Here is a 25157-nt window from a genome sequence, read left to right on the forward strand (position 1 = left end):
GGGTAACATAATCCCAGAATAGGCCAGTTCATTCTACACCCATGTAAATCATTCTAGGTGAGAGGAAGCTTCAGCGAACCATGTTTTTCAATTCTGTGATTAAAATGTAGTGGCTTCTGATTTGCTCCTCCTGTCTAGCTCTGTTGGCTGTCAGCGGAGTAACAGGAGGGAGTTATCCTCCTGCAGTAACCGCTGTTACTGCTGATAGGAAAGAATTTTTTGTATTTAATACAAAAGAAAAGCAAAAATAGGTCAGTTAAGCAAACCAATGTATAACATATATCTTTAGACAAAACATTCTACATTTGCTTTCCATTTCAAGAGATTTGTTATACAACATTGATAATGGTTATTTTATGGGAGGTTTTTATGGACATTTTTTCCATCTTATTTTATATTTCCACATGATGGTGTACTCCGGCATAATTTCTTGGATGCTTTGACCATGTGTCTGTTCAGCCACGAGAAGAAAGTGCCTGGTGATGTGATGCTGAGAAATATAGTACAACAGGTGACTTGCTTTATGTAATAGGCTAGGGGAACTTTTAGCTCTCATAATTTTATTTCGTCATGTTTCAGTGACTAGTTTGTAGTATGTTCCCTTTAATATGTGGCTCAGAGAGGCATTATAATATGTGTGGGTTATTTTTTGTAAGAATTATTTTTAAATAAGGATTGAAAATACAAAAAATATAAAGCATATAGGACAAAATCTTAGGCAGAAACAGATGAGACTAACTCACTATCATATGTCATTTATCTGTCAGGGAAATGCCTGTCATGCTGGCAGAAAACAGTATTAAGATGCTAAAGAAGGGATTATATATAGTCTTGTATGGGGGGGGCAGGAGGGAGGGCCTTCAAAATCTCACCTATTTATAAATGTGAAAATCTGGTTCATCAGCAGATGTGATTTCAGGCTAGGGAATGCTAGCAGTTCATACTGTGTATGAACACATCTGCTACTTAGCCACAAATGTCATTCTCTTTCCAGATGAGCTATTAGCAAATGTTAAAAAGATAGCTACACAGTAAAAGAGTAATGCCTATGAAATGACCTGGAAGGCTCCAAATGCCCCAACATATGGTTTATAATTCAGAGTAATAAAAAGATAAGCACTGCAGAGAATTTGATTATTAAAAAAAAAAATCCAAACTCTGTGTAAAAAATGAAACATGAAATTCAATTTACAGTCCTAGCAATACATGCTTTGCAAATGTGCACGCTAGAGTTTACTGAGATGTCTGACAGAACAAGGCAACAAACATTTTGTGTAAGCCTTGAAATTAAACCATAAAAGCAATGTATTTGTTTATAGCCATAAAAATGTGTAAGTACATTCATGACAGGTGGTGATTCTAATAACACCAGAACAAAAAATTATGTTGATGAAAAGCAGACAGATGAGACATTGTTAAGCCAATTAAAGGTACCACATTTATCTACATTGTCTGCTATAATCAAAAACATTTTAACTACCGGTATAACGTTAGAATTAAAAAAAAGAAATAGTGTGGCTATGACAAGCATCTGATCTCTTTACAGTGCAAAAGTTAAACAACAAGCTACTTAAAAGTGACTGTTTTCTAGATCCTCATAAACTATGTAGAGAGATTGTTATAATAGTTTCTCTTGTCCTTACCTTTTTAGTCAAGAGGCAGATGTGAACAGTTCTGGTGCCTCACTGCTTTTGTCAGTGCTCCAGGATGCAACACTACTTTGTACTTGCAGGATGTGCATTGATTTAGACATAGAACCACGTTTTAGCGGTCTTTGCACAGGCTGCGAGTAGTTTACAAGGTAGACAGGAAATATTTTGTACTTTTAACATTCACTGTAAATGAGGCTATGTAGGAGCATTAGTATTATCTTCCATTTATTCTTGTACTCCTAAAGTCAGACTCTCTCTCTTGCACTCTCCTCCTCCTCCCTCTCTTTCCATTGCTTAGCAACACTTGTGAACTCAAAGCAGAGCCCTGCTCACGGATGCAACTCCAATAATATTGGTAGGCTCAATGGTTCTGTGATGCAAAACCAATCTTTTTTTGCCATTTGGTTAGCTGCCTCCATTAACTAGGGTGTCTCCTTACTCCCCATAGCCAGAGCATATTTTAGGTTTTCACATGACCGTTTCAATCTAACCAAGAGGGAGGGAAGGGAGTTTCCCAAATAAACCTGGAATTATGGAGAGTCTTCATACAGTGCTGGCACCAGTGCTGCTAGTTTGACAGGGAATAGGAGTATAAATGCCGACTGGACAAGCAAAGAGCCATTACTTTCTAATCACTCAGCTTTTTCATTGAAATTAGAGATGGGGAAAAAAACGTTTAGTCTGTCTCCCTGGCAAAATTTATATGCAGAAACTCTATAACCAACAGGCATTACAATATCGTCTTGAACAAGCATTGTAAGTTGTAAGAGAACTATAACTGACTGCCTCCTACACAGACTGTACATTTTTTTTCAGCAGTAGAGGTGCATATTAGAACATCCTAGAAATGTTCAGTTTGCCAAGCTAGACAGTATCTGTGTCTAATTACACCTTTGGATGATCTGCTTTATTTTCTCCATCTCCTCTCTACATTTCTTTCTCTCTGCAGCTCACAGTACCTTTAAAGCTGTAGTTTGTGTTTTGCTTGCTTTCTGGCACAGAGGGTGTTTATGTAAATCCATCAGTGTCTTAAAGACTAAAGAGATCACACAAGTTTTTATTGAAATGCACGTTCTCTTTCTGTGTGGAGTGAGATCATATTGTTCTTTTACATACAGAGAACTGCACTGAACAGTGGTGGTGTGGGACTGCAAGAAAGTAATTTACTCTAAACAGCAAAACAACCAAACCGCTAATGTTCCAGTGAACAGCTCCTCCTGAATTCTGAAACAAGACCCACCAGGTTTAGCAGAAGATTCAAGCTTTTGCCAGTCAGAATCATTTCACTCTGAGACTTTCTGATATTTGAAAACTTAATCAGTCAGTATACTTTGAGGCCGGCACTGCACTGACCTTCCTACCCTCACAGAAATGGAATTAAAGGAAACTGCCATTTTGCTCAAATGTTCCCTCAACTCAAATGTGAGTGAAACAACAGGGTGAAGCGCCTTTAGAAAAGGCAGCATCAATGAGACTTCAGCAAGGAATCTCTGGCACATCTTGTGGGATTGTCACAAAGTTCATTGGCTGAAGAATTTCTTGAAGGTATCTTGGAGAGTCATAATTTAAAACATCCTCAAATCCATTTGCCTCACGGTTCGTCTGAGAAATCTCTGGGTAGATGCAAAATGAAATCCTAGGGTGTCCGCTGTTAGGATTTGTGTTATGAGACACTGGTGGTAATATTCTCTCCTTGTGATGGAGGAATGAAGGTGGCTCTGGATACTTGTAGGCAATTTTCTCCAGAGGAAGACAAGATAAGAGGGTCTTGATTTAAAGCTTTAATCAAAAGAAGGGCTGCATAGATGTAGTGTATTTAATTGTGGTGCCTCTTTTTAGACTTTCTCAGTGTCCTAATGCATTCCTACTTTTGTTTCCTATTCTTTCATAAAATGCATGCCTTTCTCTTTTTTTAATGAGGGAGGATTGGGGTGATGGTGTTGCTGATTTATTTTGCTTTTCATGTCTGTTATTCTGAGGGCTGAATAAATAAAATAGTTAAACTGGAGAAAGGGAAACTGTAGCGAGGAGGGGTGAGAAGGTAGGATGTCACTAAGTGTTTGAGCTCGATCAGTTTTTTGTGGGGGAAGGCTCAATGAGTCATTTTTTATTGTGGCCATCCTGAGATGTTAGTTTAGCATGAAAGACCTGATTTAGGTCTCACTGTAGTTTTACACCGGTGTAACTCAGTACAGTTATTCCAAACCACCATCCCATTCTGGGGTCAAAAAGTACCTCTGCTTTTAGACAGTCTGGGCTTTGAGGGGAGAAAGGTGGACACTACTGCTCCAATATATAAATAAATTAATCTGGAATTAATCTTTCTGTACCAGACTGTCCAGTGTTCTCTCTTCATTGTTGTTTTTACGGAGGCTGTTGTGCTGTATCGAGACAACAATATTTGCTGCTACAAGTTTTTCGGGGGAAGTTTTCCATGCTGTAGAAAACGCTAAACCATACTAAAAAGCCATCTACTGTACTTGCTATCACACGTGGTGTGTAACACTGTAGATAGACCTAGCAAATATACTAAGTTGTATATGGTCAAAGGAGACAAGTATAAATTTTGCCCTGTGTTTTTGACTATTGAAGACTTTGGGGTTTCACAGGTACATGTGGGGGCAGAATTCACACTTGTAGTTTTGTCCTGGAAGTACTATATTTTAAAAGGTATTTCAGTTCAGTAGATCTTGAAAGAAAAGACTGTGGCTGGACAATAGTATTGTTTGATCACCTGTAACCAATGTAATCTGGAGAACCTTTTAGGCTATTAAAGGAGCTTTCTGGCAAGTTCATTAACTAGGCTGGATTTTCACAGAACCATTAATTCGTATATATCTTCCCCAGATGCTTTATGAATAGAACAAGTTCAGATGGAGATAAATAGATATAAAGGGCTAACAAATAACTAAGTATCAAAATGTCCTCAAAGATATACTTATCCAGGATTTTAGCATTTAATCTTATGGACTCTAATAAAACAAGGATTAAGAAGAGACTAAATGTTTTGGTAGAAGCTTTCACGGGCTTCAGAATGCAGCCCGATTTCTCAGCAGAATATGGAGTGAATACAGACCTTACAAGTATGAGAACTTCATCAGTCCCTCAGAATATTAAGTAAGGACATATACCCTCTGTTAATATTTCTGTTACTGTATTTGTCTGTAGACTGAGACTTTTTTGTTTCTGAGCTGGGTTTATGCATTTATCTAGCCTCTTATGCCCGTGGTCTCTTGGAAACCCAGTTAGGAGAAGCATGGAAGCTGAAGACGATACCCTCTCCCTTTTTGATGAGGGGAGAACATGCATTCATTTTCTACACAATGGATTTTGACCGCTCCTTTTCATTGTCTCTGCATGTGCAGACATGTTATGTCCTGCGCCTCTCACCCCTTCAAGTGAAAGCTCCTTTATCAAGAGTTAATTGAAGTCTGAGGACTCCATTGCTGCGGTGCTGTTGTCTGAACAACAATGGAGGAGTAAAAGGGGTGTGTCTCTCTCGCTCTCTCTCTCCTGCTTTTGTCTTTTATGGAAAACAGAGCCCTCTAAATAGTGGGGTTGAAAAGTCTCTTTTTAAACCACAATATCTGCTCATCTCCTTGGAACATTTTGGGGTTTACAATATTTGTATACAAAATGTTATAACGTTGAAGGAATATGTTAATTGTTTGCTTATTAAAATCACTGCCACTGCTTGTTTTTCCCACATGGTACCAGTGAATTGTTCAGCTACTAAGGATTAGGAATTACACTGTTTTACTGATCTGAATGAATAGTAGATTAATTCAGCAATCTGTCTCCACAGATCAGTTGTTTGAAAATAACTAAAGAGATTTCCTTATGGAATAAAGAAAATAGTATAGCTAAATATTCAAGTGATAAATTTACTTCTTCAAACAAAAGCTATGCATGTGATCTACAAGGAACCTGGTTATAGCTGGTCTGCATTATGATAGGTCAGTAGAACACCAGAGGTTCCTGAGAAGCTTCGTATTGGTAGGTTGGATTAGGTTGCGATGATGATGATGATGATGATGATGGGCTTTTTTTATATTCAAAGCACTTTACAGACCTATCTAATACGTACAACTGTCAGCTAATATTCAGGCTTGATCACTACCCTTCCCTGCATTCCATAGGTGATGGGGGTTGAAGTTCTCCTGCCCTTTAGCTGAAGTCTTACCAACAGTGCCAGCCTTGCAGAAACCAGCGGGCTCAATCATCTGAGCCACTGTTTTAAATTAGTACTGTGCTTGTTATCTGTACTTAAGGTTGCAAGCCACTTCCATGAGAACGCCCTTTTTAGTTACTCAAACTTTATGAAAGTTTCACCGTTTAGGCTGACATTTTTCATGTCCATGCTGCTATTTTTAGCATGTTAGCTCAAACCCCCCTAGCCTGAGTCTGCCTGCCTGAGCTGGAAGGCTCACTCATGACTCCACTGTAGACCTCCCACGGGGCTCGTATCCTGACAGGGGCTCCAGGCTGTGATACAAGTAGGTATTCTAATAACTGTGCAAAATCCACTTGCCTTCAGCAACATTAGTCTTTGTGCTGAACAGACCAAATCTCTCTGGTCACATACAAAATGTGAATGACTCTTATTTTTGGAGACTTTTGTAGGACAATTGTAAGAAAATTACTGTGCTTCATCTTCTCTTGTTTCTCTTTTTTGTTAAAGAAGCAAAAGACACTGCACTTAAGATTTGAAATTCATGTACAGTAAGTAGTTCTCTGTATTAACTAATGACAGACTCTCTTTGAACTCCTTCACCCTTGTGTAATGGAGAGGCGTATTTTTAAGATCAACCCTATTACAGAGGCTGCGCTATTTGTTTATTTTAATTAACTACTTTTTCTTGATGGAATTTTCATGTGTTTTATGGCATTCAGGGAAAATGGAGCCCTCTTGTGGCCACTTTGACACCTGCACGTTCCCACAGAGGTATGACTTTGTATTTGCTTAGTAGGCCAAACCTCTGCAGGATTTTTCAAAGGTTGCGAGTTCAAATCCTAGTAGTTTTCAGAAAATATCTTTTAAATCTCAAATATTTTTCCATTAAGGTAAATAGGAAAAAATACACTTAACACTTTTACACAGATAACAGATCTTTAATCCAAAGTATTAAACATTAGGGAAAGGTTTGTTAAACAAGACAAAATTAACACTTCATTGATTCATTCCCTCTCTTTTTTGTTTCAATAAACCCATTGGTGGCAGTGCTAAATTGGAATCAAGGTACAGCAAATTAGCCCTGCTTAATAATTCAGGCCCTTATCCAGCAAAGTGCCTAAGCACATGTTTAACTTCAATCATGAATAGTCCCATTTATTCTCATGCTTGAAGTTAAGTACATGCCTAAAAGCTTTGCTGACTTGGGGCCCTAAGGTGCAATCCTGTGCTATTTGATATCAATGGGAGTTTTGCCATTGAAATCAATGGGAGCAGAACTGAGCCCTTAGACAGGTAACACTTTCATAGGTCATATTGTCTCATCAATTTTTAAGCAGAAATCCCTATGGAAAGCAATGAGGAGTTCTGTTGAAAAATTGATGGCACAATATGGGCCATAGATATTACATCTATTACAAGGCTGAACGGTTCTTTTTCTAACTTGGCTTTTTTTTTTTTTTTTTTTTTTTTTTTTTTTTTTTTAAACGCTTGAAATGTTTTTGGAACCCATATTTAAGTATGCCATCTGAAGACTGAAACTGCTTCATTTCCCTTGGTTATGCAGGGTAAGTTAGCACCGTAGGAAGCTTGGTCTCCTGCAGGCACTAGAATAGCATGTGAAATATTAACCAGTTTAATTGTGTATGGCTTCATTGAAATCCTTATTTTCCTTTGTGTATCATTTAGGGAGGTACTGCTGAACTGTTGCTGGAAGTGGGAGCTCTAGCAGACAGAAAGGGGGCATGATGCTTGTTTAACAAGGAGCAGCATGCAGACTCCCCATATTATAATGCTTAAGGCTATATAATTCCATTTTCTTCTGGAGATTTTTGTTTCATTACATTAGTGTCCACAACATGAAAGCTTTCAGTATTCATGGCAAACATCATTCAAAGCCTGACTGATGCAATGCAGCGTTCAAAATGGTTTGCATTTTAGATGGACTGATATTTTAAATTTATTAAACAATATAAATTGCACAAAGTAATGGATACAGAGCTGTGCAAAGCTACCAGTTTTCATGTTGTCATTGTTCGGTGAATGTGTGTGTACGTGTGTGTGTGTATAATATATATTTATTTATTTTTAGCATTAACATTTTTCCAGGTAGTATCTAAGGAAAATTATCCTTTACCCTAAAAGACACTGATTTCATGACGAAATGAAGGAATTGTGCCCTCTAGGAAAAATAGTTTTTTGTTTTTGTTAAATTGCCATATTAAGAAAATTTGGCACTTTCACAGGAAAAAGCAGCTTTTCATGGTGCGTTTGTTTTCCTTCTGCAAAAATGACAACCTTTAGTCATGCAAAATTCAAGATGAAAAAAGAACATTTTCTGCTTTTTTCATAAACCTGTGAATTTATTTTTTCATTGCTTCAACTGGTATTTTTTCTCAGCTCTAGCCATATGAGTAGCTACAATCATCTAGAAAGTCTAGAACTTGCAGTTCATTGCTTTACGAGTTTGGTAATAGTGTCTAAATAATGAGCCCTACTGTAAGGGGCTGTATATGGCCTTTGTTCCGTGATGGAAGTCCCATCAAGAAGATGTGCACGTGGATGAAGAAAAATAGTCAGTCTCTCTCTCTTTCTCTCTCTCTCTCTCGTGTGTTGGTTCTTGTTTAATGTAAATTGGTTTCTCCACCTATCTTCTTACCCAAAATTGAACAGAGTTCCAAATTCCCTGTTGGCCTAACTCAACTGAAGTCATTGGAATTGACTTCAGTAGAGAATTTGCCCCAGAATTTTTTTGACATTCCAAAATGTCATCACTTTCCATTTGTGCATTACTCTGCACTTTTAATTTCAGAAATGACTGAGAGCTGACCTGCCAAACTCCCAAGAGAATAACTTTTTTCCCCTCCTGATATTTCCAGCTTTAATAGAAGCAGGATGTGCTAGAAATCTTGCAAGAAAGCGTGATCTTTTGATACTTCCAGCCCAGATCTTATGATTCATGTAGTTTGTATAAGGGTTCAGGTAAGCATCAAAATTTTGCTTAGTTGAGAGAGTGTCTAACTCATTCTGACTAGGTAGAAAATTTATGTTAAAAATAAAATTTAGCCTCTGTTCTAGCAAATAAAAATGTCACATCCACGACTGAGAATTACAGCCAATACCCAACGTTAAATAAGTATCCTCTTCTGTGTTTAATATGGGAAGTGTTTTAATGTGTGGTTTTTATATAGTGCCAAACTGCAGATAGGAATATACTGCCCTCAAGAAATACTTAAAGCTCAGAAGAGCTATGCTATGCTTCAGCATCAGTCTGGTCTATATATCTAGGCATAAAAGTAGACTAGAGGATTGAGAAGTTACTTTTTATCTTTATTTTGAGACCGCAGAGTACGAATTGATTTTCTTTTTGTACCTTTTAGTACTAATTTGAAACATGTATTTTCTGTCCTCTTATAGGTAATGTTTGATTTGAGTGCTGTCTGTCTTCTGAACATTTAGTACCATAGATGACATGAGTAGAACTATAACTTTTTAATTGATTTCCGAGATCAGCCTAGAGTTTAAAACGATAAGAATCAAGAGTCCAGTTTATTCAGGGTTTCCAGACACAGTATATGAGGTTTGGTTTGCCTGTGTGTGTGTGTGTGTACATATATGTGTGTGTGTGTGTGTGTGTATATATATATGTGTGTGTGTATATATATATAAAATATAGCAAAGAGAGAATGTGAAGATCTGGTCCTATTCATAGCAGCATATAAATGTAGTATAGTCCAAAAGCTGTTTTATCATGTGGAAATTGAATGTACAGGAAGCAGAAAGAAATGTTCCATTATCCCTGAAAAAAGTGACGTTAGCTGCAATTCATGCAACAAAACCTTTGATAGCACACCTTTGTATTTTCTCTGTTCTGACATTACGAACACTTTAGTAACATATAAGAACTCTGTCATATTTCAATGCACACTTTCATGTCTGCCCTCCCGCTGAACTGAAGGTAAGCTGCACAAATACAATCACTTCCATCAGAATTCATGGGAATTAATCATTAGACCTGCAAGCATTGTAAGGAGAACGGACATGTTCCATTCTGTGTACACACACATTCACCACCTAGCTGTGGAAATGCAGGTGCACAGGGGACTCAAATGCAGCGCTGGGGCTTGTAGGTAGGCACTGGCAATATATTATAACTAATTTTCACTCAGATTGGAGGTGTGGGCTGAAGAGAAGGAAGCTGATTTTGTTTGGAGATTGTGAAACCCAAAATCTAGGTGGAGCTTCTCCTGGGAAATGCGTGAAATATTGATCCAAAAATACTTCACACTACAGTCCGCTTTCATTAAATCAGGTTCAGGAATAAAACCATATTCTTCGTGCCGTTGTGTGATACATGTTGATGATGTCAGGCTGTGTCTGGTTCTGATACTTCACGATGGACATTTTGCCTGAGTAAGGTTTTGCAGTTCTGGGCAGTTTTTTGTGGTAGTGCTAATTATGGTGCTCTAATGTGATTAAAGTGGATGGAATATGTTGCACTATTCATTTCTAAAGTGAGTTTATGGCAAACTTCCCAAACTACCAGCCTGCTTGTGCTTTCATGTGCCAAACTTTTTTTATTATACGGTTACGATGCTACATAACAGGAAAAAATGGTGATGTCGTGCCCTTAGAGGAGGGCTTCTAGTCAGCTGACAGCTGAACTAACATGCCCATCAAATAAAATAGTCCTGAACTTCACATTATGGTGACTGATAGCTTAGCTCCCGTAGTTACAATGGTGAGAGGAGAAAGTGTTTAGGCCTTGACCTGTGCATGGAACTCTGTGTGGGTGCAGGTGTCTCCCCTCATGGAGCTTCTTTGAGGATTTGGAGCCTTTATTTGGCTAACAAAGGGTTTACCTGTATGTTGAGCTCTTCTACATTCAGGCCTGTTCTACGTACACTTTTTGTACCAGTTTAACTACTTCAGTTAGAGGCATGATTATTGTACCAAAGTTAAAGCTGTACAACCCCTAGTGAGGGGGCGGTTATACCGCTACAATGTAAATGTATGAGAATAAGGTCTGTAGGTATAAGCACTTCTGTACTGATGTAACGGTGTCCATGCTAGGGAATTGCATAGCTTTTAACAACATTGGTTTCAAACCAATAGAGTTAAGTAGTACTTAAACTGTGTAGCCAAGCCTTAAGAGCTAAGGCCAGATTTTTCAACCGTGAATCTCTAAAAGTAAAAGCTTAAATCCCTATTTGTACCCTAAATAGAAGGTTCTGTTTTCAAAGCTGCTGAGCATGCAAAATACCCCCCCCCCCCCAAAGTAAACAGAGGCTGCAGGTGTGCAGCACCTCTGACAAAGAGGCCACTCACTCAGATGCCTAAATGTGAATTTAAGGGTCTAACCTTAGGCACACTAGTATAAAATATTTGGCCTGAGTTTTTGCTCTGATTAGTCTAAGCAATTCCAAGGGATTAGGGCAATCTGAAATGTATAACTATTGTTGCTCTGAAAAAAGCAGCACATCAGTAAATCGACTTTAGTTAGGAAACTTGAGCCTGAGGACAGGTATTGGGAGTTTCAGAAAAGTCAGCAGAGCTCAGTGCAATGTGTAAAGAAGGCTCTCGGGAGAATGCGGTAATAGGCAGAACGGATACTTTGGAAGTATTTTGTGGGCCATAGAGGGCTGATTATAAAACAGGTATAACATATTTTCTTCTACAGACAAAAGCCTTGATGACTTGAAGGGAGGGAAAGAGAAGGACGGGCGGAAACGGGAGAAGCAATGTGTGGGATGGAGGAAAATGAGTACAAGGGTTTCAATGTTGGATTATTTTTTGTTCTTCACAATTTTCCTTTTATCTGTTTCAAAGTCCCAGTCCTTTGTGTTTTGGTGTATTTTCCTGCTTGGGCTGAAGGGAGGAAGATGCTGAGATTACATTTTTTGAATGGCTTTGAGCAACCTGAAAATTCTTTGTTCAGGAGTCAGAGTATGGATATTTGCAAATTGATTGATTCTGAAATAACCATACAGAGCTAATACAAATATACGTAATCTGAATGAAAGCCATTATTAGCTAATCTGAGTACAGGGATTCATGTTGTAGTTTATTAAAAAAAAAATAACTAAGGAGTATTTCTGTAAATTAGGCACTAGGGTTGTTATGTGTCTGGTTTTCAACTGGAATCCCCGGTCAAAAAGGGACCCTGGTGGTTCCAGTCAGCACTGCTGACTGGGCTGTTAAAAGTCCGGTTGGCGGCACAGTGAGGCTAAGGCAGGCTCCCTGCCTACCATGGCTCCACACAGCTCCCGGAAGCAGCAGCATGTCCCCCCTGAGGCTCTGACGCATAGGGGCAGCCAGGGGGCTCCGTGTGCTGCCCCCGCTCTAAATGCTAGCTCCGCAGCTCCTATTGGCCAGGCACTGCAGCCAATGGGAGCTGTGGGGGAAGCACCTGTGGACAGGACAGCGCGCAGAGCTTCCTGGCTGCACCTCCTGTAAGAGCTGGAGGGGGGACATGCTATTGCTTCCAGGAGCTGCCTGAGGTAAGCACCGCCTGGAGCCTGCATCCCTGACCTGCTCCCGCACCCCAACCCCCTGCCCCAATCCTGATTCCCCCTCCCACCCTCCAAACCCCTCAGTCCCACCCCAGAGCACCCTCCTATACTCCAGCCCCATCTCAGAACCTGCACCTCCAGGCGGAGCCCTCACTCCCCTCCATGCTCCAACCGCCTGACCCAGCCCTGATCCCCTTCCTGCCCTCTGAACCCCTCGGCCCCAGCCCAGAGCACCCTCCTGCACCCCAAATTCCTCATCCCTGGCCTCACCCCAGAGCCCGCACCACCCCATACCCCAACCCCCTGCCTCAGCTCAGAGCCCCTTCCCACTTCAAACCTCTCAGCTCCACCCCCTAGCCCAGAGCCCCCTGCTGCACCCAAAGCCCCTTATGCCCGGGCCTACCCCAGAGTCCATACCCCCAGCCGGAGCCCTCACCCCCCCCTCGCATCCCAACCCACTGCCTCAGCCTGGAGCCCCCTCCTGTACCATGAACTCCTCATTTCTGGCCCCATCACGGAGCCCTCACCCCCTCCCGCATTCCAACCCCCTGAGCCAGCCAGCCCGGTTAAAATGAGCCAGTGGGGGGTGGCGGGAGGGATGGAGTGAGCAGGAGTTGGGGCCTCGGAGGAGGGGCGGGGCAGGGGGTGGGGCAAGGGTGTTTGGTTTTGTGCGAGTAGAAAGTTGGCAACCCTGGCTCTGGGTGCCTATACAATCTGTGTGCAGGGAAATGTATAACTGTGAACCGTACAGTATCTCAGCCTTTTCAATGGCTGACACCACTCAATTTGAGTATGACACAGCTGAAGACAGAGTGATAACCATGATCAGAACTTGAAAAAGTCATATGTATCTATTTCAAATACCCAAATCAGAGAAGAATTATCCTGACACTTTTCAAAAGCAAAAGCAAAACCCACATCCCATATTAATACGCACATTTGCACAAGATGTGTAAAACATCTGCAACAATGAATGAATGGACTTGTTCTAACTTGTGCTTACTGTGCTGAGTGTAAAGTAAAAATAAATCTTTGAGGTACTTCTATCGTTTCCATTTTCATTAAGATGTTACATTTGGAATCCTCGTGGAATCTTTTAAAAACATCCAGCCATGTAAAATGAGTTGCCTGACTAACAGAACTATTACATTACATCTGACTCTTATGGTATAATTGTTGTGGCCCCTGTAATATTAGCTGCGAGACCTGGTGGACACTGACCTCACCGTGTGATTGGTTTTAACCTTTTGTAAACCTCCAGCCAAGCCATCTGATGGAGGCCAGGAAATAAGAGCAGTCTTTCACCAGTGCTCCTGGGTGTAACTCCTTTATGGCAGCCCACAAAGCTAATTCATCACCTCTTCCAGTTTAACGTCAACTAGAAGATATGTGGCGTTCCATACTGATTATTGCTGAATAAACAGAGGTAGTTTATAGTTTTAAAGACAGGTGTTACATGTTCACCTTGAAATTGTCTGAATCAAATGAAAGATCCTGAATTTTTTTTCTAGTTTCTGTCGAACACACAGCACTCCCTAGAATGAAAGTAGCAGGAGAACTGGGTTTTTTTGTTTTTGTTTTGGACCGTCATTCTCAAGTCTAAAATTGGATTAGACAGTAGTTTTTTTTTTTTTTTTTTTTTCTCTTCTCCAGACTGGAAGATCAAGTTTAGTAGACATGATCTAAATCAGACTCTGTGGTATTCAAGGCACAGAATGAATAAGCTGAACCTTAGCCAGGTCAGCCTGATAGAAAAAATTCTATTGTGGTGTTAGGCTGACTTTTAAAATTAATTTATGCATGAAAGTTATAAAGTTATAAAACTAGTTGCAAGGAAAGGGAGGTTTCAGCTTATTTGATGACTGGGATTGGTGGGAAGAGCCCACTAGAGCAATGGAAGGCCCTCTTCTCAGCTAAAGGAGGGGCCACAGAGCCCAGGAATGAACAGTTTACAGGACACACACAAAGAGAGAGGGATGGGTGAAATGGGGGGATCCAGAAAGGCACAAGCAGAGACGCCTGGGACAATGTCCACTGCTCTGAGGAGTCTGAGTCAGTGGCTGCTGCCCAGAGGAACTTTGCATGTATGTGTGAACGGACGAGACCCCACAATTACAGAGTATCCCTTGTCCAGCTTTCTTTTCCTGGTCTGATGACTGGCCAGTGCCATGAAGATGTTGATGCAAAGGTCTTGGGACTTTGTAAGGACCTGGAAGGGAAATGTAGAGACAAACCGAAGCAAGGAGAAGTGAAGCCAGAACCAAAATAGGTTTTCATAGAGAGATACTACAGCCTGCCACTCTATAGGCAGGCATGTACTAGTCACTCCCCGCCCGCTACTGCAGAACAGGCTGCTGTTGGACTGGCAGCCCTGGAGACTGAAGGCCTTTCTTCATGGAAACAGATACAGCAAAGTCAGTGGCAAGGCAAGATTCTCCACACTGCCCCACTGATGCAATTTATCCCTGACCCGGAATAGCCATCTCCAGGGATTAGAGGGTAGTTCAGTTTCTATGTTCACTCAATCCTTTGCCTCTTTACTAAGAATTCCAACAAGAGAACGAATTGTGGGAGGAGTTTTTTTTTTTTCTTTTTCTTTTTAATGCTGTTGAGGGGGATCATTGTTTGGAGCAAGTCAAAGTGGGAGACAAAGTTTTCAGGAGAGCTGGTCAGATAGTGAACAGAATTTTTGCAAAAAAACTGCGTGAAAATTTAGTTCTGTCTTTTTCATCCAAACCCTGCCAATTTCTTTTACAAGCTTTAGTCTTTAGCAGCCAAATTCCATGAAGGCCTTTGGGAAATCCAGGAATAAGACTATCCAATGAGCAGCTCAAATAAAATTTTAGAACAGAAGGAATAGAAAATGGAAGAAAAGCCAGCAATTTATATAACTTGAAACACAGATTTGGAGGTACATCTTTATCAGAAAAGAGTTTTGCATTTTTTGCTATATAGAGACAAGAAATGTATAGCTTTATTTTCAATATAGCAAGAGCGGGAGGACTTTGAGCTTTTCTGGTTTGGGTTGCATCACTATTCATAAAGTTTTAGTGAAAGAAGGTTTTGCAGAATTCAGTGAATAAAAATGAAGACCATGTGCAAATATTGCATTAAAAAAAACCCCTCTGGACTAATTTCTTGCTACCCACACCAAATTATACTATATGTACTCTCGTATGTTCAGGAGAAACTGGGACCATATTATTCCAGTCAATCTTGCGAGGGGAGTGGCAGGGGAGGGAAGAGACTGAAGGTACAGCCACCTGAAATACAGTATTAATGAGCTCACAGATGGTTACAGTAGTAACTCTGAGAATTGGAGACATACCTACAATATTACAGATGAATTGCAATATGCTAAACTGAGTGTAGTACATTTTCCCTGTATTAAACCCTGTGGTGTGCTGCCAATTGCAGGAGAGATCAAAAAAAAATGTTGCCGATTCAGTGAAGTTTATATTTTAGGTTTCTTCAGTTTTGTGTGTTTTAGTATGTCACTTTGGTTAGCGCCTTGTTGTCAGTCTGTGATTGTGACTGGAGGGGCTGGGTTTTATCTGATAGCTGAGTGGGAAGGATCTATGATTTAAAAACCAACTGTTCTTCATTCTCATTTACTTTTTTTAAAAAAAAAGTTTTTGCTGAATCATTTGGCAGTATGAAGACAACAGGTCCACTACAGCACTATAGAGTTTGATCAGATATAATATACATCTCTCTGGACATACTTAGCCTGAAACCAAACTCCAGGAATGCATTGAGTTTGGTTTTGGTTTCTGCATAGTGCATGGATTGTTTTGACAGCAAATTGGGAAAAGCACCTGCTCATGGATGTCTCGTGAAAGAGGAGGAATGGGAATGCAGCATCACTTTGAGCACAAGTAGTTTATGGCTAGTGCTGGAAGCAGTGCATTGTGATGCTTCATTGCTCCAGAAAAAGCCATCAGAGCAGGGCAATAATGCAGTATTGTCTCATAACTGACATTCCTCTTAGACTTGTTTAGTAGAAATCGGACATAGAAGAGAACTAAGGTAGCCTAAACCAGGGCACAGTCAACAAGCAGGTCAATGACTGAAGGCAGGTAAGGAAGGCCCAAGAAGGGTTTAGCTCTGAAGTTTCTTCCAACAAAGGCAAGCCATTTACAAATGAGGGCAAAAATAGCACTGGAATGTAGGGATGGGTACTGAGGGCAACTGTTAATCCTGGCAAAAGTCAACAACCTACATCATCTGTAAGGATCTATGAGTGACTCTATTCCATTGAGTAGCATTTGTTTTAATATAAAACATAATTGTTATGTGGACAGTGTCAGTGGCCGGACCAAGAAATTTCACTAATGACCCTGGACGCAAAGTGGAGTGTTTAGAAAGCACTCAACATTGGCCTGACATTTTTTTCATTGATGCTTCCATGAGAGCAGAGATGAGCCAATGCTGAGTGCTGTTGAAATTCCCTCCCCTATTTTTAGTGTTATCCTTGCTTTGGTAACAACTAAAAAAGCAATTTCAGAGAACGCTGAGAGACGGGAGACTATCTCTTATTCCTTGGCACTTAAACTGTCATCATTTGACCAGATTGCTGAAGAAAACTTAAATTATGGAAATTAAGGTAGAAGAACAAAGAGGGAAGACGGAATTTAATTTTCATTGGCTCAATCATCCATTTGTCCCGATTTTGATTACTGACAAACAAGGTAAAGCTACATGGAGTATTAAGTTTACTGATGCATCATTATCTCTAATAACTTGAGTATACTTAATATTCTTGTCTTATGTTTTTATGCTGTATCATTTCCCTGCTCAAGATAGTGAAACAGATAGTAGCAACTACACCATGTGTTTGACATGCACAAATATAAGTTTGGGCACTCCTGTTAAAGGTGGAGGGCAGTAATATAAGAAAAACATATAGTGAAAACTAAAATGTAAATATCTAAAAAGAATGTCCATTCTTTATTTTTTCAACCATTCAGTCTGCCTGTTTGTGGCATGAGAATGGGATTAGACTCTCGGACTAAAAGGTAAGGTAAAATCAGACTACACGTTAGCAAAGTCTCCCTGGCAGAAAAAAAAATCTCCAGGGAAAAGCACTGTCTGGAGGATTTTCATCCCCTAACTGACGACAAAAAAAAAAAAAAAAAAAAAAAAAAAAAAAATTAGGAAAGGTTTTGATTTGGAATGAGATGACATGTGGAGCAGTGGTCATGCAGGGAGAAATTAAAGCCCTTTTGAGAGAGAAGTGTGCCTGAAGTTCACATTTTAATGAGATGATTTTTTTTTACATTCAGCAAGGCATGCTACCTTTTTGGACTCTCTAAAAGAATTGTGATCAAACAGAAGTGGGATAAAGCCTGTCCTAAAGGAACAGTAGAGCAGATGTGATTGCTCATTGAAAGAGCTTTTGAATGATCTCAATGTACAGTGTTAAGTGTTTGCAAATGCCTGTCTGATTTAGATGAGATTCTTATTTAGAGTAATATACCTAGTGAATGATGCAATAAACACATAAAGATAAATTTACATATGACATTAAACACAGAAATAGTTACCTTTTGTCTTGAATTCTTACAATATAATATTTAGATTGCAGGTTGTGCTCATGTAAGGAAGTGTGCATGAATCGGGGAAAAAAGAAACTTATTTTGCCCACTTATAAATTGTAGAAATTATTTACTTGTAATTTTGAATCTGGCTGAGATTTTCATATACTTGTCAAATGAAGACTCAACCTCCCTTATTTTCCTGTGTTGCTGTTGCCATTTTTAGTGTTGCTTTTATCTATGCAAATTACAGGGAACGGAGATAAGTCTCAAACAGGTAGAGTTGAAGGTAAATACTCTTATGTAATAAACTGTTCTAATTTTAGTAATTAACGACCTTTTACTCATTCTTCATGCATGCAACATGTGACACTGATAGTAAAGATATTTTAGTTTAAAAATGAAAAGATTTAATGTAGCCAAATGACAACCATGTTTGGTTATTTTATTTATAAACTTTAAACGTGTTTATGTCTTAAATATTCTCCTTCACTACAATGTACCGATTCTAAGATTCATTGCAACCTACACATTCTGGTGATCCCTCTCTTGTGGTTGATGTGTAACAAAGTATGTATGTGCTGGCAAAAATATTCTTCCGCTGCCTAATCACATATTTAAGTAATAGTAATCATAGGGCAAAGGTAAAGCTGGTTGAATAACCTTCATTGGATAATTTATTTGCTTAATTTTGTGATATTTTTGAGTAAATTGTGCAACAATTTATATAAATTATTAATCCAGCTCTGGTCAAATACAGTGCTGCCATTAGCAGATAGGGGGTGACTGAGTGTGCTGAATTTCAGCAGAAAATACTTTTCTATATGTTTACCAAGGGTCGAAACTAAAGCTTGCTGAATTCAAAGAAAAGACATCCACTGGCATCCAATAGGCCAATGACCCAGATTCTGATCTGTGTGCGTGACAAAAGTGATAATGGTAAAAGTGGCTGGATGCCAATTTTGTGGCCCCCAGACTCTGAGACTGACTGGGGACTGGTCCAGTCTGGTACCAATCATAAGTTAGAGCAGCCCAAAAGCAGCTCCATTTTACCCACAGCTACCTGCAATCACAAGGGGTTTTTTAGCTAGTCCTTGCTCCTAGAGAGCAGATCTTTGTGGAGGACATTTTGGCCCAATGTGGAGCCTCTGATGGGTTACCAAAATGAAAAAGAGAGTGTTAAATTTACAATTATTTCAGTGAAATAAACAAATAGGATTTCTGTTTCTAGTTCACATTTAGAATCAATTATATTAATAGTAATGACCAAATTCATAAGTAATGCATAAAGTAGCTTAAGTTAAACTCCACTTGGGCTAATGTAGACAAATCTTCTTAAATTTATTTAGACCCTACCTTCATCTGTCCTGCCCATGTGTTGAGGGGACTAAGATGTTGAGCACATGCTCAAGCACTGGGTAGATTGAGGTTGAAGTGAGCACAAGGGAATCTAAGGCCGGGTCTACGCTAATTCATAAGTCGATCTAAGTTACACTCGTTATGTTACGTAATTTAAGTTGATGCACCTTGTCTACAGCATGCTATGTTGACGTTGACTTATCAAGTCTTCACCAGACCCACTAAATCAATGCGGCTGCATCAACTGCAGTGGCGCCAATTTATCCAGTAGTGAAGACAAGCCATAACTGGCATCATTTTTGAATTATTGCTGAACTCTCTCTAAACCATTTTTACTCATTTAAAAAATGAAAGTGAGCGCAAGTTGCCAGTGCTTGTTTGGTTATGTCTGTCTTCATCTAGGACACCATGTTGTTGTTGCCAAGTACAATAAACATAGCAAATAGGGACAGGATTACTATTTGACTGAATACACACCAAAACCGCTGTTTGTTGGTGGGAAAGGGACACTTCTTTATGTTTTTAGTTTAGCTAAACTCATGCCATAATTGCACATGTTGTATATGTTTGATACTGGTGTACTAGGAAAGATTTTTCCCATACATCTTATTCTGTTTGGTTGTGTTCTTTATTATTATAATCCTGTCTTGGCACAGAGAATTTTGGGTCAATTAACAATGCTGTATTTTATACAGATGGAGGTTACTGAGAAAGGTCTCTTTATTTTTTTTTTCAGTTTAACCAAAGTTACAGTTTCAAGTCGTCTACAGAAACAATTTATCTATCAAATAAGCAGTGTGTGTGTGTTTCATACAGCTACACCAAAAAATACAGTACAGTCAACCAGAGAACACACGGCATTCGCTGAAACTATAATATAGTTCATGTCTGCCATTGCCTTTCAATTTTAGTTGTTTACAAGAAGGTACTGAAGTCTTATTTTTTGATTGAACATTCATTCAACTTCAAGAGCTTACTAAGGCTTCTGGGATAACTTTGTAATGGGTCCAGTCATTGGAACTTCTTCACTGAACACAAGGAACTGGCCTGAAATTAAAATGGCCTCTGTCTGTATTATACAAGATCAATTTCTCAGGAAATGGGGGAAAGCCTGAAGAAATATTTGTGCAACTTCCAGTTCAATTGTAATATTGCCAACAGGGTGGTGATGTAAATAACAAAATGGCAGGGATTCTTCTTAAGTGTGTGTCTGTCCCCAAAAGAGGCCAAACTCCTTTTCTGTGCTTCGCTTGACTAAGACACAAGTTAACGTTTGTCAGACCCAATACAGAAAAGAGAAAACTAGCTTTAAATGCTAAAATCCCCCTCATAAATTGAAAAGTGGGAGTAAGAATGACCTGCAGGAGTTAATGGTATATGGAGTCTCTTGCTCCTCTCCTTCTATAGGGGAACCAATCTGACGAGATGCTGCCTGCAGCAGATAAGCAGTATGTTTCCTCACAGACTCATAGGTGCCACCATCTTCTCTGCAGTAAGCATGTGCAAGTGGTGTTCTATACTAAAGGGGGTAAAAGGAAAGAGATGATGGACTTTTTTCATCTACTCCACATCTTTGATCCCAGATAAATTGTTATTATTACACTGTGAGTGGCCTTCAAATAAATTCACAGATTCCACCTCAAGTGGAATGGGGTCGGCCATCTCTAGGCTGTTGTCCTCCCTTTCCCTAGACCCTGTGGAGACTTCTCTGCTGGTCCAGGGATCCATGTTTGCAGGGGTAGGAAAGGGGATGGCCGGAGAGTGGGCAAGGTGGAGACAAAGCTGGAACAGATGCACATGACCACAGTAATTCCTAAACAAAAAAAAAATTCACCCTAAATGCCCCCAAAGCTTTTACCATGGGAGGGAGGACATGTAGCCCACTGTAAATTCTATGATGCTAAAATTGTGGAGTGTGAGAGATTCCCTATGTGGCATGTACTCTTTCTGATTTATCAGTGATGGCTGCAAAAGCCACGAATTCTCCAGCATGCTTGATGATGCCCTCTGAAAGGGGGATATGCATATAGTTGTTGGTGGGAGAGCCATGGAAGTCTGGTATCCTGGGTGGTTTGTGGAGGCAGAGGGGATCCCCATGTTTAACCTGAGATCCAGGTTGTGTCCATTACTCTTTGCTGTAGATTTTCAGTCATGATTATTAAGTCAAGTTCCCCTGCTCCTTTACCCAGCTGGTCTGTGGGCCAGGAAACACAAATAAGATTTTTCCCAGATAAATTAGTCTCTCTGTGTCTGTTATGAAGCAGAAGAGCATGTGGCTATTAGATGTCCTGAAAACATGTGGTTTAATGGTGAACTTATGTTAAGACTTCCAGAACTAGAACATACTGAATCATGGAATGTTTGCGCTTTCTCCCCAAGTGACTTAGGAGTCGGTCTACAAGGACTTGGAATTTGGTAGTTTGGTCATGGAGATTTATGAAAATTTAAACATTCGCCCTGTTGCCAATGGACTGAAAATTGATGCAAATTACTTGGTCAAGAACATCAAAGAAAATGAGCATTTTTAAACGTTCATTTTTTGAGACCAGCAAACAGTGGCAAAATCATCTGTATTCCAAACATGCCCAAATAATGGCTAAGTGCTCTGAAAAGTCAGTATGTTGTCATTTTAATAGATTATGTTCAGTATCAGTGGCTGACAACTGTTGTCATTGCATCGAATTGGGCTAAATCTTCTAAACGAGACACCCTCGCAATAAAGCTTCACTTGTCGTCAATTTTTGGCAAGCACATTTTATTATTATGACGCTAACGACTCTCACTCGTGTACAGCATGAGGTGCCAATGTTTTCAATTCCAAACATTAAAGATGTGATGATAAAGAAGGCGAACCCTTATTAATTCTGAGAGATTTGCTTAATTGCAATACAATGTGAAGATTCTCAACAATAACAGATGATGGGAAATAAATAGGCACGGCAGGAGAGAGTCAGTTTCTAGTGTGAGTTTCGCTTTGCCTTCTTCTAATTGCATTACATACTATGTGAAGTATCTGGAGTATGCGTTCTCTAGTTAATCTTTCTTGACTGCATCCATCAAGCTAGTGCTCCTGGACATTTTAATGTCTGATAATGTTCCATTTGCATATGACTATAGCTGTCATTAGAACCAATTTACACACATGATTTGCTTCTTGAAGTGTCAACGTCTGAATTTTATCTAGAGAGAAATAGGGTCGGGAAAGTTTAATTGATTGTATAATGCAATTGAAAAGGCTGGCAGGGATCTAGGGCAATTTTGGGACATCTGTCTGAGTCATCAAAAATAATGCATATAACAGCTGTGATAACAGCAGGATTATGATTAGATATACAGCATTCAATATAAGATTGAACAAGGGCTGGAAAACAGAAAAAAGGTGTATAAGTCAGTTGTGATAAATCACTACAAGAGTTTCTGGCAGGAGTGGGTTTAAACTTTCCATCTAACCTCCATGTAAATTCAAAGTAGCTTAAAAGGTATTTAAAAAATCTTCCACCAAAAGCTGATAAATTTTCTTCACAAATAGCAATTTGTTGCCTATATGCCCTGAATAAATATTGTAACAATCTTAACAAATATTTAGTAGTATATAGCTAAAATGTTGCATGCCATTGCCATTAAGTATCACTTGGCAATGGTGGGAAACAGAACTCATATTTTCCTGCTCCAAATTCATAGGCCTTCGTAGTATAGGGCCTATGACACACATTCATGCAATTCTAATTCTATCCAGTAGAGGGAGTGGCACACATACAACTAGCCAGGCCACTTCCATGTGTACATACTGTAGATACAATTTTGCTTTCAGAGGTTTGTATTTTATATTGTACTTTGAAGGATGAAAAGTTATTTTTACATGTATGCTTACTGTGTGGGGTTTAGTCCTTTTCTCTTTCAGCCAAATCATTTATCATGTTGGTTGGCACTTATGCTTTGACTTCTATAAAATGATTTAGTATGCAAGTGGCACATCAGTGAGATTATGAAATTATGGCAAATAGTTTATCAACTGTGCTTTAAAAGTACTGTCTAGTTCACATTATGCATAGCAAATAGGTACTTGAGTGAGTCATCTAAAAATTTTCAGTTGTTTGCAGCCTGAAATTCTGTCTCTTATTTACAGAGATTGATACAAGACACAATGGAGATGGTAACTATTTATATGATGACTTCATTTATATTCTCTCTTACCAGGTTTATAATGGATAAAATCTGAAGATGCAAAGGGCATGTGGTTATACAAATTTAGGTAAGAACTATTTTACACCTCATCACTCACAATTCAGTTTACTCTTGGTTTTAAGATTGTGCAGCTAGTACACTGAATACATAATGTTTATGCTACAGTCACCATGTGAAAAAAATAAAGGTAACGCTGGGGATATTTGTGTATGCTTTACATTTAATCAACAGAACGTACTTTTACTCAGTAAAATTTTTTATGAAATTCACAAAAATGAAACCAGAGATTTTTGTTTATATTGGTATAAAAAGTTGTGGTGATTCAAAATCATAGGAACACCCACCTGATATAATGGTAACAAATGCAGCCCAGAGCGACTTATTTTTCCCACAGATGAATGGCTTTTGTTAACAAATGCTTTAGCATCAGACAGGAAAGGGAGCCTTCTTATCTGACAAATCACTCGAACAAAGGTAGCAAATAAGTTGATCAAATACCGCTTAACTTCTTGTTATGTTCCTGTGTTTGCAAGACAGAACTTTTTATGTTTGTAATGAAACTTTGCAACTGTCCCATGTACTGTAAGAGAAGTAGGAGCCTTGGTATCTCTTATTTATTTAAGATTCCCAGCTCACTGCTTGATTTAGAAGCAGGTTTTGGCATAGGCAGGCACCAACAGCAGAGACGCTTGTATTTGTGCCAACTTGTTTTCCCACCCAGACGTGTCAGTACACTGAAGATCATGTCATAATCAGTATTTAGCAGATGTACTATAGGCTTAATTTATGCAGGCATTGTAAAATTTTTTTGCAGGTATTTCATGTAACCGTAACATCCTTATTCTTCATAGCAGGCATGTATAAAATCTCTGAAAGGCAAAATATATGCTGCTTTATTTATTGTTAGCAAATAAAAATAACACGATAGTCAATCAATAGCCTCAAAAAGGCTTTAGGGAAACATATCCAAACCAATAATTAACAGTGGGTATTGCACAATATTCTGGCAAGGGCATACTGAAAGGCACAATTGGCAAGTTTGGATGGCTTTTATTAATGTTGGTGGTTATCAAATGACCCATCTAATGCCAATTAACAATTATCTTCTAGTTCAAATTCCCATCCTCCTGGGGATTGCTTTGTTCTACACTGATGCCCCAACTGCAGCAGAAACGGGTCATTTGATAGTCTTTCTCAACCAAAAATGAAAATGCATGTGGGAAATAATGGGAAGAAGCACAGTATGCTTATACGTTTTAGCTCTACATCTATAAGGCAGGCAATGCTGGCATTAGCCCTTTCCAGGGATTACAGATGAACATATCAGCAACGACCAAATAATTTTATACCCAATCCAGCTAATAAGGGTTAACTATCTGGGGGGGGAAAAGGACCCAGCCTAACTAAAAGCCTAAACACCAGCTTGAAACTTCAAAGGGGCATAAACTAAAATGAATAAAGGCCACTGCAATTCCAAATAAATGTGTCTACACAGGGAGTTACACTGGTATAACTACAGTGGTATACTGATTGGCATAATTTGCAGGTAAACTTCCCCATGCAGACATGTCCCTGAGAACCTGAGACAGATGTGTCTGTAAAATCCACTGTAAGGTCTGACCAGGTCTAGCAGACTTTCACTCACTGCTGCCTTTAGATCTTTTAGATGCAAGAGCTTCTCTGCTATTAGAGTCAGGGAAACCCTGGAACATGAGTATATAGACAGCGGCTGGCCTAGCAG

The 25157-nt window shown here is 39.3% G+C and overlaps 2 long non-coding RNA genes across 4 annotated transcripts in view; one reads left to right on the top strand and one right to left on the bottom strand.

Annotated features, from left to right (window-relative positions):
* The window catches only part of LOC119567261, a 50554-nt gene extending 48571 nt beyond the window's left edge, over positions 1–1983 (bottom strand). For 2 of the 3 annotated variants that reach the window (XR_006284362.1, XR_005227202.2), the window contains exon 1: positions 1644–1983. This is a non-coding gene — a long non-coding RNA (uncharacterized LOC119567261). The remainder of the gene's footprint in view (positions 1–1643) is intronic. The other variant, XR_005227201.2, reaches the window with a different exon arrangement.
* LOC119567277 overlaps positions 1–25157 on the top strand; it is a 115268-nt gene that overhangs the window by 84101 nt on the left and 6010 nt on the right. The window contains exons 2-4 of the long non-coding RNA XR_006284364.1: positions 460–511; positions 2771–3197; positions 23429–23483. This is a non-coding gene — a long non-coding RNA (uncharacterized LOC119567277). The remainder of the gene's footprint in view (positions 1–459; positions 512–2770; positions 3198–23428; positions 23484–25157) is intronic.

Source organism: Chelonia mydas, chromosome 10 (genome assembly GCF_015237465.2).
Source record: "Chelonia mydas isolate rCheMyd1 chromosome 10, rCheMyd1.pri.v2, whole genome shotgun sequence".
NCBI classification, from domain to species: domain Eukaryota; kingdom Metazoa; phylum Chordata; order Testudines; family Cheloniidae; genus Chelonia; species Chelonia mydas.